Consider the following 12,845-nt stretch of genomic DNA (forward strand, 5'->3'; position numbering starts at 1 on the left):
ACACGAGGAACCAGATGGACAAGTAAACGTGAGGAGAGTCAGTGGTCTGCGTACAGCAAGTTGTACCACTGCTATAGTGAGGAGAAATGTCCAGGAGTAGAGAGGAGGTAGTGAAAGTCAGTGGTCTGCGTATAGCAAGTTGTACCACTGTCTACAGTGAAGGAATGGGTTCCAGGTGCAAGTAGGTAACGGGGAAGTCAGTGGTCTGCATACAGCAAGTTGTACCACTGCTTATGTGAGAGGATACTTGAAACTGGTGCCAATGGGAAACAGGAGTCAGTGGTCTGCATTCAGCAAGTTGTACCACTGCTATATATATGTAAGGAGGGGCACGAGGAGATGAATGGAATACAGAGGATACATGGGCGACACCCGGAACTTGATCCCACGATGATAACCACAATACAATAATAACTGACATGCGCTGCTTGAAGTATACAAAGTCACTATAGAAATCCAGGTAATAGGAAACAAAGTCAATAGTAACAATAGCTTCAGTAGATGGAAGACTCCGGAGATGAACACAACACAGTCCAGACGGATATGCAACACAATAGCAAAGTCAATGGAAAGTATGCATACCGCGGTTCAGGAGAGCAGGCTGTCAAGAAGCAGTGCAGGGATACCTGAACGGCTGAACGCCTGCAGGAGGAAAGACCACTGGATGATGGAAGTGGTAATCAGGTTGGTGCAGCGCACGAAAGGTAACCGGTAATCAAAGGAGCAATACTCAGGAAGCAGTAGTAAGTAAAACTGGAAACATGATGAACACGGGAGAGTTGAGGCTGTCTGGTATCCGGCAGTAGTAGCGGACGCAGTGGAGGGGAGACACGCTGAACACAGGAGAGTAGAGGCGGTCTGGAATCCGGCAGCAGTAGCAAATAGGAATCAGTGGAGAGCTGACACGATGAACACAGGAGAGTTGAGACGGTCTGGAACCTGGCAGTAGTAACAGAGGCAGCGGAGAGCAGACAAGCTGAACACAGGAGAGTTGAGGCGGTCTGGAATCCGGCAGCAGTAGCAGATAGGAATCAGCTGAGTGCAGACACGATGAACACAGGAGAGTTGAAGTGGTCTGGAAACCACAATCGTAGTAGACAGGAATCAGCTGGAGCTGAATACACGAGGAAACACAGGAACACCTTCAGAGGCTCATGGGAAATGAGACTCCAAGATCAGGCAACTAGGTAATGATCACAGGTGGTTTAAATAGGGAGGGTTGCCTGATCATCCAATTAATTAAAAGCAACAGGTACTGAAGGTTTCATAAGGGCTGCACATGCGCAGACCCTCAGGATGGCGGACGGCCACGGTTCCTGAACACAGGAGAAATGGCACTCACAGTCCGGTGAGTGACAATTGTTTTGTGAGTTACTGGCCCAGAAGACAAAGGGGATCCATCTACAGTCTCCAGATTTACAGGAGCTTGTTTACTCTTTGATTCAATGCAGTTTTCCTGTGCAAAGATGATATCCATGAAATTGCCACCAGCACCCGAGTCAAGCATAGCCAAACTGCAAATTAAAAGAGACCCAGATGAAAGTGTTATTGGGAGAACAAAATGATTGTTGCGGCAGAGGATCTCCGTTTTCATGAGCCAAGGGATTAAGTGATTGCAAGATGGAACTGGATTGACTACTCTCTTGGGAGTCCATTTGCTTAAAGTCAGTCATAGCGATGGTCTGCCGAATCTTATTTGGGCAAGTGAAGGCATAATGTCCTTGATCACCACAATATAAACAAAGACTCTCCTCCCGACATCTCTGTTTCTCATTAAAACTGAGTGGTTTCCTAATTACATCAATTTGCATTGGTTCGGGAGAGACGCTTGGATCATCTGATGGTGCAGCTTTATACACTGTAGGTCTATTAAACTGATGCAAATTACTGCTCATACCGAAGGCTCTTAATCTTTCATCTTTCCTCTCACTTAGCCTTTGATCAATTCAAATGCACAGCTGAATAAAGTCATCTAGATCATCAGGGGTCTCTACTCTGGCCAGTTCATCCTTAACTTGCTCAGAAAGGCCGCGACGGAACTCGCTTTTTTTTGCAGAATCATTCCATGTGGTGTCTGAAAACAAGCATCGGAATTCAGTGGTATACTCAGCCACCGAACGTCTTCCTTGTCGCAGTCTTATGGAGTTTAGCTTCAGCGGTGGCACATCGGTTAGGATCATCAAAGACTTGCCCCATAGCGGATGTAAAAGATTCCAGGGGGTAAATGTATGAACGTGCGGGTTCTTCAACACCCGCGTGTTCAGCGTGTTCGGCGATTCAATTTCAAGCGGCGCTGCATTGTAAAGGGAAACTTCCCTTTACAATGCAGCGCCGCTTGAAATTTAATCGCCGAACACGCTGAACACGCGGGTGTTGAAGAACCCGCACGTTCATACATTTACCCCCAGATCTTTCAGAATAGAACTGTCTTGCTCAATGTAAGGAGAGACCCAGGCTAGGGCTTCCCCTATCAGGAGATTAATTATGAAGAAGTTCTTCATCTTATCATCTTTGAACTGTGTAGGTATGATGTGAAAATAAATGTTGCACTGGTTTAAGAAGCCTCTGTATAAACGACGATCACCACTGAATTTTGTAGGCAATGGTGGATGCAAAACTTGTGCAGCAGTGGCGTCATAATCTTTTAATTCTGTCTGCAATTGAGCTATTTGTTCCTGCTGAATTTTGACAAGGTTTTCTAGTTCTCTGATCTTGTTCTGAGAAACGCAGGCAAAATCGTTCAAATCCTTTACTTGGTTTTTCAGAGTATTTAGAGCAGCTAATCACGCAGGATCCATTTTTGGGCCTGATTATTCTGTCACAGTCCAGAGATTGGATAGGAGCCCAGTGGCTGGGAGGAAAGGTGGCTAAAAGGAGATGAGATGGAAGGAAGGTCAGACAAGCCGGGTTCGGTACACAGAGAGGCGTAGAGGTCCAAAAGGTTGAGGCAGAAGCGAAGTGGAGGGCAAGCCGAGGTCGGTACACGTGTAGTAGATGCTGGTAGACAGGATCAGCAACAAGAGCAGGAGCTAAATCACAGGCACAGAGCTAAGGCATTCTGGAAGATCAGGAAATCACTGTAACTGATCTAGAACACTGAATAAAGGCAAGGAACTGTCCAGCAGCCAGAATAGCTCAGTCAGCAGAGCAGCAGTCCACAGAGGCAGAAGTCCTGGTTTTGACTCCTGACACAGAGGTACAACATCCTCACCAAGCAGTTCTTCTCCAGGCTCCCCCAAGATAGTGGCTTGGGCAACTGTGTATAATACACTGGGATATACCTCCCCCTGATTAACAGACTGAGCAGCAATTTTTTTAGTGTGTGACAAAAGATATTGCAATTGACATTTTTCAGTATTCAATTGATAACCCTGATCCTGCCACATTTCATTGTCAGTAAGTCCTTGTCGCCCTACCTCGTACTCTGCTTCTTCAAAACTCTGCTGCAGACATTGCATTTGTTCCCAGAGAGGTATGTGGGGACCTAATGTCAGCATCCATTTCGTATAGACATTAAGGGCATTGATGGGATTCTCCTGATCTTTTAAAAGATGTTTGAGGATATTCCTGTGCATGCAGTACAGGTAAAGTACACCCCGGATCTGGCATTCCACTAACAGCTACTACCTACTCATTGTCTCTAGTGGATCTGTAGAAACTGCTAATAGGACAGATTCTATTAGTACATTTGAAGGGGATTCATCAGGCATGTCCCTGTACTGTAACAGTCCATTTCCGTCTTGTTTTTTACTGCTGATTATTGTTGTAATTGTATTTTCCCTTGGCCAGATTCTCCATAGTACAAATCATCATCATCAACATTTATTTATATAGCGCCAGCACATTCCGCAGCGCTTTACAATTGGGAACAAACATTAATAAGACAATACTGGGTAATACATACAGACAGAGAGGTAAGAGAACCCCTGCTCGCAAGCTTACAATCTATAGGACAATGGGAGTTTGAAACACAAGGGCATGTGCTACATTATATTACACTATGGACCAGCTAGAATGCAAGGGTAAAGGTATTGAGTGGGCTCTGTGTGTAGCAATGTTGGTCAGAGGGTTGTTGTCTTGTGTTAGCTGTGTAGAGGTGTTAATAGGGTAATCTAGGGAGATTAAGATGGAGGTTAAGGAATATCATAAGCTTGTCTGAAGAGGTGGGTTTTCAGAGAACGCTTGAAGGTTTGAAGACTAGAGGAAAGTCTTATTGTGCGTTGGAGGGAATTCCACAAAGTGGGTGCAGCCCAAAAAAGTCCTGTAACCGAGAATGGGAGGATGTGATGAGAGTGGAAGAGAGACGCAGGTCTTGTGCAGAATGGAGGTGTCGATTTGGGAGATATTTTGAGACAAGGAAATGTATGTCGGTGCAATTTTGTTGATGGCCTTGTATGTTAGTAGAAGAATTTTATATTGGATTTGTTGAAATACAGGCAACCAATGTTACAAATAACTTCATTTGTAAAATCATCCCATTCTGTTTCATCCCGAAAATTCCAGGCACTCGCTTCCTCATTAAACATTAGGAACACATCTAACAGGTTCTCCAATTTTTTCTGTAGACTGGCTTCTTTCCTCATAATAATCTTTGGGCACTCCTCATCCCAATAATCCAAAATGTGCTGAATTGTGGTGGGGTGGTGCAACACACCCATATCCCCTTCCTGCAGACACTGCCACAGTCCTTCATCCCAGTACATCTTTCTCCTGGTTGTACTGGACTGCTTTAGCCCTTCCTTTTATAACTTTTTCAACACTGGGCTGTGATCTGCTCTCTTGTTCCCACAGCTCACACCCATTTTACTTCCAGAAATTACCTCACTGTGATTTCCCCTCTTTGAGACATGGTTCCATCTTCCGCTCTCCACTTGTGGGGTGCTCCTCCTTTATCAAATCGGCACTTAGGCGGCATCTTCCCTCGCTTAAAGCCCACAATGCTTTTTGTGACACTTTCTACCTTAAAGCCTTTAGGAGTAAGTTCAGGATAATGTGGTAACTAGTTTCTAATGCTAACTGCTTTGCAGAGCCATGGAATGTATCACCTGGGACTGAGTGACCCCACTGCTTGCCACCAAAAATGTGAAGATACCGGGTTTTCTGGTCCAATGCTACCCACTTCACAGTGGCTGGCCACCCACGGGTGACTCACTATGCCAGAGAAGTCTACCCAGTACCCTCTAGGATTCATATAGTCACTCAGGCAAATGCAGTTAGAAAGTAAAGCAATACATTTATTGTAATAAAAACAATCACTAGATTATTATGTACACATAGTAAATAAGTGCCAGGCAGGTTTACCACATCATATGTCCCTTACCCCACTAGCTTAAGGAGTTACAGTAACCTGGCTGTCCAGACTTGACGACCCATGGATCTCTCTCAGCTGCTTATGTAGACTCTAGTAGAGAACGACAACTCAGATTTTGCACCTTTCATGAATGAAATCCCCAAATGAACACCATCTCCCCCCTGGAGTGGCTCCTTATATCTAGGGTCAAATTTCCACAGTGTCTTCCCCTCCCTAGGTGAACTCTTGGGTCTATTCTTCTTAACCATTGGTCAGTGCTGTACTAAGGGGAGTTGGAGAGGGCAGTGAAGATGAGCTGTCCTTCCACAGATCTTACCCTGCTAGATGGCCTTTCTGGAATAGTCTTCTGAGAACAATGTACACTAATTAGTTTAGCCCCGCCAGTATCTTTCAATGTGAACCATACCCATAACCCCCTGGCTTCACTTTAAAGACAATGAATAACAACCTCACTGCCATGTCATCAATATACAATACACAATATACATATTTACACTGAGCTACAATGTCTTCTTAGCCACATGTAATTAGACAATGCAGTTGTAGTCTGGTGAGCTGGGGAACAAAAGCAAGGGCTATAAAAAGTAATTGCTATAATCCACAATATGTGAGAAACTAGAAACAGAATTGTTAGTGTTATCACACTCGTTTCGTCACACAGACCCATATCATATTTGAACACAGACATTAAGGTCTATGCACAAGCCCTTGCTGAGCACCTCAATTCTGTATTGCCCCATCTGGTCCACAAAAATGAGGTGGGCTTTATACCGGGACGTCAGGCGCGGGACTATACCAGAAAAACCATCAGCCTCATTCATTATATCAACTCGGCCTGAACACTGACCTTGCTGCTTTCCCTGGATGCAGAGAAGGCCTTCGACCGAATTAGTTGGCCCTTTTATGCTGTAAACTTTTAGAAAATTTGGCTTTGATGGTACCTTTCTTCAGGGAATCCAGGCGCTGTATTCAGGTCTCTCTGCCAGGGTTTCGGTGAATGAGGTAAACTCATCCCCGATCTCAGTTACCAATGGCACTCATCAGGTTTGCCCCTTGTCACCCTTGATCTTTACCCATGATTGAGACATTGGCAGGCAAAATTCTTTTTTCGGCAGAGAAAAAAGGGGGTATAACCGCACTAGATTTAAAACCAAATGTCCTAATATTAGATTAATATTGTATAATTAATAATACTATATAATCCATCCTTCAGCAAAATAGCTGAATGGTGCACCCTATAACCTGAATACAATAGTAGCAAAGGAGAGACAGAAAAGAAGTTATATAACAGGGCACTCCTGGATAATAGGCAATGGAGAAGTAAATTAATATAAAAATTCTTTATTGATATGTATTAAAAATTGTAACATCCTAACAGACAGAAAAGCTATGCGAAATATTAAAAGAAAAAACAAGGACAGTGAATGAATGATAAAATTTAGACTGCAATTTTTATCATTCACTGTCCTTGTTTTTTCTTTAAATATTTCTACACTGTCTACACTGTGTTGCTATTCCACGGGCTATATTGCTCAAGCTGCATCTGTCTCCACTGTGTTGCTGTTCCACGGGCTATTCTGCTCAAGCTATTCCTGTCTCCGCTGTGTTGCTGTTCCACGGGCTATACTGCTCAAGTTGCACCTGTCTCCGCTGTGTTGCTGTTCCATGGGCTATACTACTCAAGCTGCACCTGTCTCCACTGTATTGCCATTCCATGGGCTGGACCGCTTAAGCTACACTGTGTCTCCGCTGTGTCGCTGCTACACGGGCTGTGCCGCTCAAGCTACTTCTGATGCTGCTGTGTTATCACTTTGCGGGCTGAACTACTCAAGCTACACCTGTCTCCGCTGGGTCACAGCTCTCCAGGCTTCTCTGCTCAAATCGCTCCAACTCCTACTGTCGTGCTGCCTGGCTCATCTACTCTGCATCCGTCTCTGTGATTCGGTTGCATTACAGGTCGTAGTATTCAAGCTGCTTAATCTCATCTACTTATGTTGGCTGAACCGTTCCTACTGCACTGTTATCCATGTACATAGTTCTACTACATGGTATTCTACTTTGGCTGCACTTAACGTGATTACTTTGATGGATGGACTGTTACCACTCTTATCGTGCTGCCATATTTGTGGTTCCAAATACCTAAGCTGCAATTGTCATTACCATACTGCTGCTGGACTGTTCATGCTATTATTACTATTGAATATGCCGTTATAGTACTAACCCGTATTCCTTCTTGTTACGCTGCTAGTGGAATGGTTCACATTGCCATTTGATTTCCTTGTGTCAATACACCAAGACTGTTCTGTTCAACCTCTATTCATCATAAAACCGCTGATTGTATTGTTCATCCTGCATCTGTCTTCACTCCACTATTTGGTCTTAGAACTTACATCTCAACATCACCTGTGTGTCTATATACCATTTACAAGCCACTCACCTGGGACCTTGCCTAACACTCCTAGTAGGGACCGCGACCTGCGGGCGAACGCCGCTAAACCCAAGTCACCTTGCGGTGACCCCTGGTGAAGACCATTCGTCCGCTAGACTCCGCACCCTGCTAGGAGTTACATCTAGTTGGGCAGATCCAAGAGTCCAGAGTACCAAACCATGACAATTGCTTTTCATCTGAGCCAAGCTGTGGCCTGGTTTACGAAAACTAATAGCCCTCAGTAGATTGACCTCCTGTTGCCGCATTCCGTTTTTGGGATCAGTTCTGGGGGTCCCAGCGGGAGAAAGGCCTTTATCTTTGAGATTGCACCTGGTTGCACTCTTCACCTGTAGGATATGGGACTACTGTAAGCACCAATTTGAGACTACATCCAATCTCTCCCCATAACACCTCTCTGGGACAACCCTGCCTTCATCCTAGGGCAATGCCTTTCTTGGTTTAGGGTCTGGTGGGAGAAGGGTATCAGATTGGTGGGAGACATATTGCCCACTGATCAGTGTATTACAATGTCACTCCTGTAAGAAATATTTGACTTCCCAACAGTTAGCCCGTTTGCTTATCTTCAAGTAAGACACTATGTCTACTCCTTCCCTAAGTCTACTATTAGGAGACCCTTAACTTCCCTAGAATCTGTGTGAATTTCCCTTTGCAAGAGGGTATCATTTCCAATTTACATAATCTGCTCACATCCTACAGGTAATTCATGAACAACGGTGGGAGGTTGATTTGGGTAGTCCGCCAGATGAGGGCAACACTTGGGCAACAATTAGGGGAAGGGTCTCCAAGACCTCTATTTCCTGTCTCCTTAAGGAATATGCATATAAAATGCATATTTTCAGCTGGGTAGGAACCTGGTCCCTACCGGGCTGAAAATGATCTATGGGTCCACTTCCAACTTTTTTGTAGGGGCTGTAGGGAACAGGGGTCCTTTTTCCACATTTTGTAGACTTGCCCAAAAATCGTTTCATTCTGGATGATTTGGCCGCTGTGATTAGTGAGGTCACCACGGTCCAAGTTCCCAAATGCCCATGGTCCTTCTCCTGGGTTCTCCTATAGGGATCCTAGATAAGTACCCAGATGAATTGTCTGTCAAGATACTTAACACTGCTAGATGCCTGGTTGCAAAACACTGAAAAAACCTAGAACCTCCTTCAGACAGCAACTCCACAAAAACGCCTGTTTTTTGACAACTATGGAAAAAATGTCAGCATACATAAATAAGAAAACCAACAGATTCTCTCAAATTTGGGGTGATTGGTTCATTTACAATTACCCCTGTAGCCAGGGCCACCATCAGGGGGGTACGGGGGGTACGGGGGGTACTGTTGTACTGGGCCCGGTCTCACCAGGGGGCCCGGTACAACAGCTCAGCAAAGACTTACCTGGGGCCCGCCGCTGGTCTCCGCTATTCTGTCCGTCACAGGCAGAGCACATGATCGCAGGGGGAATGAATCCTCCACCCCTGCGAACGGATCCTGGTGACTGGCTGTCACAGTGACAGCCAGGCTGAAGACAGAATAGCGGAGACCAGCGGCGGGCCCCAGGTAAGTATGTGTTGCTCACAGGGGGTGGCGCTCATGGGGGGGGGCTGCTCAGGGGGGGCCTGGGTGGCACTGGGGCCCGTACTGGGCCTGATTTTTTCTGAAGGCGGCCCTGCCTGTAGCCCTGCCCCACAGCCTGACCAAGCTCAAAATATTTCAGCTCGCTTCCTAAGAATAGAGTTGAGTAGACCAAATCAATTCTATTATCTTTATCATTATTAGGTAGGATAACAAAAGATAACTGACCCGGGGTTCCAGGTATGGTCTCGTCACCACCTCCTCTCCTTTCTTCCCCTTCATCCCTTCACTATTGCATACACTTATATAATATTGTATGGATCATTCAGACTGCTTATCTGCTCTCGACTGGTAACAAAAGTCAACCTTTGTACAAAATGTATTTGCTCCATCCGAGATGGCATAATTTCCTTAAGCAACTATCAAGTTATCACTTGTGTTTGCCTGCTTGTGGTCATGTGGAATATTTGTGTATTGCAGACAAAAAACTATAAATAAAGTCTTATTGGGGGGGCTATAAAATTAATATTCCATATTAATAAGATAGTCAGTGCCAAAATATTAAATAAGTGGATTTTCTTTTTTTAAAAAAAAAAAAAGTTTTCAAATGCAAAATATTTATTATGCTGTAATTAATGTCTACTGTAAGTAAAATATTTTTTTCAGTTGCTTCTGATTGCAGACACTTGTCCTAGCATGCATATTCAGCCGTCATCACTAGTAAACGCCAGTTAGGCTACAGTAATGGGCAAAAGTTTTGAGAATGACACAAGTATTGGTTTTTACAAAGTTTGCTGCTTCAGTGTTTTTAAACCATTTTGTCAGATGTTGCTATAGTATACTGAAGTAAAATTACAAGAATTTCATAAGTATCAAAGGCTTTTATTGACAATTACATTAAGTTTATGCAGAGTCAATATTTGCAGTGTTGACCCTTCTTTTTGAAGACCTCTGCAATTCGCCCTGGCATGCTGTCAACCAACTTTTGGGCCACATACTGACTGATGGCCGCCCATTCTTGCATAATCAATGCTTGGAGTTTGTCAGAATTTGTGGGTTTTTCTTTTATCCACCTGCCTCTTGAGGATTTACCTCAAGTTCTCAATGGGATTAAGGTCTGGGAAGTTTCCTGGTCATGGACCCAAAATTTTGATGTCTTGATGCCCGAACCACTTAGATATCACTTTTGCCTTATGGCAAGGTGCTCTATCATGCTGAAAAAGACATTGATTGTCACCAAACTGTTCTTGGATGGTTGGGAGAAGTTGCTCTTGGAGGATGTTTTGGTACTAATCTTTATTCATGACTGTGTTCTTAGGCAAAATTGTGAGTGAGCCCACTCCCTTGACTGAGAAGCAACGCCCACACATGAATAGTCTCAAGATGATTTACTGTTGGCATGACACAGGACTGGTGGTAGCGTTCAACTTTACTTCTCCAGACAAGGGTTTTTCCAGATGCCCCAAACAATCTGAAAGGATTCATCAGCGAAAACAACTTTATCCCAGTCCTCAGCAGTCCAATCTCTGTACCATTTGCAGAATATCAGTCTGTCCCTCATTTTCCTGAAAATAAGTGGCTTGTTTACTGACCTTCTTGACAACAGGTCATCCTCCAAAAGTCTTCACCTTACTGCTTGCTCCTTTGACTTGCAACAAACTTGGGAGCCTTACTGTCATATTACCCCTCATTAAAATGTATGTTTTATAGCAATTTATTGGCATTTGATTTTGTGTTGAGATGTGGCTGTTATTGTAACTCAATCAGCATGACAGAGTGATCTCCAGCCTTGTCAACACTCTCACCTGTATTAATGAGAGAATCACTGACCTGATGTCAGCTTGTCCTTTTGAGGCAGGGCTGAAATGCAGTAAAAATGTTGTTTTCGGGATAAAGTGCTTTGTCATTGCAAAGAGGGACTTTGAAATTAATTGCAGTTCATCTGATCATCCTTCATGACATTCTGAAATATATTCAAATTGTCATAATTAAAACTGAGGCAGCAAACTTTGTGAAAATTAATATTTGTCTTCTTCTCAAAACTTTTGTCCATTACTGTAGACCTGGGAGTCTAAGGTGTATAGATGTATATGTCAATATAATGATATGTTAGTATAAACTTGAATGAGTGATCCTGCATTTGAGCAGGGAAAAGAGTTTTGATAAGTTTAAATAACAATATAAATAGCTTATGGCCAGGAAGCAAACAATAAACACAGAAATAAAAAGCATGCATATATCAAATGTCCAGATGACATAAATGGATACAATAAAAAAGATAAATGTTTCCAAATGACACAATGGCACAGATGAAAGTCCACTAAGCTAAATCTGTAAACCAAAGGGTTAATGTTTTTAAAAAGTCAATACTCTTACTTTGTGAATGAGTCTGCAGGTCTTGAGGAAAAATGAAAAGGAATTTGTATTTACCTATTAATCCCGAGAGGCTGTCTGTCTACAGTTCCCAAGAGAAGTCCTTGGTCCAATTTATATAGAATTCAGGAAGTTTAATTTACAAATCTCTGGACGTAGGTACAATCATATAGATCTAGTGAAGATTGTTATCCAGTCGCGTCCAGTTTTAGCATAATAAAGGCCACAGTGTTTGTTTCTTGACCATATGTGAATACGCATGTAAACATATGAAGTTGAGTAATAGTGTAGCTGGACATGTCATATTCAATTTTCACCAGACAATAAGGGCCTAAATCAAAGTCTACATTCAGACCCTTAGGTGAGAGGGTGCCCAAATTGACTATCCACAGGGTCTCCTTTTTTGATATTTTTCCCAAATAATCCCCCCTCTCAAATTTTTGCGGACTTTTTTTATTCCCACAAATTATAATAGAGGCTATGATTATGGAACTTAGATAAATGTTATGGGACACTGTGGGTTTCTAGATAATTTCTGATGTTTCTCAAATGTTCCACAATTCTTGTATGGAGACTCCTGAAAGTGCGCCCTACATATTGTAGGCTGCACGGACACGCTATCCGATAGACCACCAATATCGGATAGCGATATCACATATTTGAACTTTTATTTTGTACTCTCGGCCTGTCGTGTGGGATCTGAAGTAGTTTGTAGGTAAGGTTTTTGTCTGCCCAGTTGTTTTACATGCCAAGCAACGATTACAGTGCTAGAAACCACCTGTCACATTGTCTGATGTTAGTATAGACCTCAAAGCCTACTCAGGTGATGTCTACCCTCTGAGAGATGTGGAGTATAATAAAAAGAGAGGTATTCACCAGGAATCCCCGCAAGGTGATATGGGCTTGACTGCTCTCTAACCGCAGGTCGCTGTGCTCTAGGGGGCACAGAGCAGGCTACGGACAACCAGGATACAATGGAGATGAGAAGCTGAACTGGAGTTTCTCAGCGTTTATCTTCCGTTCGGTCTCCGTCTTCTTTCTCTCTGTACATAAGCCCAGAGACCTTTACCAGCTTTTCCTACCTATAGCTGAAGATAACATTCCACATACAAATAATCTCCCTGGGGCTTTAGATCACATAACAGTCAACCTG

At 43.5% G+C, this 12,845-nt stretch overlaps 1 protein-coding gene across 1 annotated transcript in view; it reads right to left on the reverse strand.

Annotated features, from left to right (window-relative positions):
* Positions 1 to 12,845, reverse strand: part of MEI1 (meiotic double-stranded break formation protein 1) — a 172,396-nt gene that overhangs the window by 37,855 nt on the left and 121,696 nt on the right. The window lies entirely within an intron of this gene.

Source organism: Mixophyes fleayi, chromosome 8 (assembly GCF_038048845.1).
Source record: "Mixophyes fleayi isolate aMixFle1 chromosome 8, aMixFle1.hap1, whole genome shotgun sequence".
Taxonomy (NCBI): Eukaryota; Metazoa; Chordata; class Amphibia; order Anura; family Limnodynastidae; genus Mixophyes; species Mixophyes fleayi.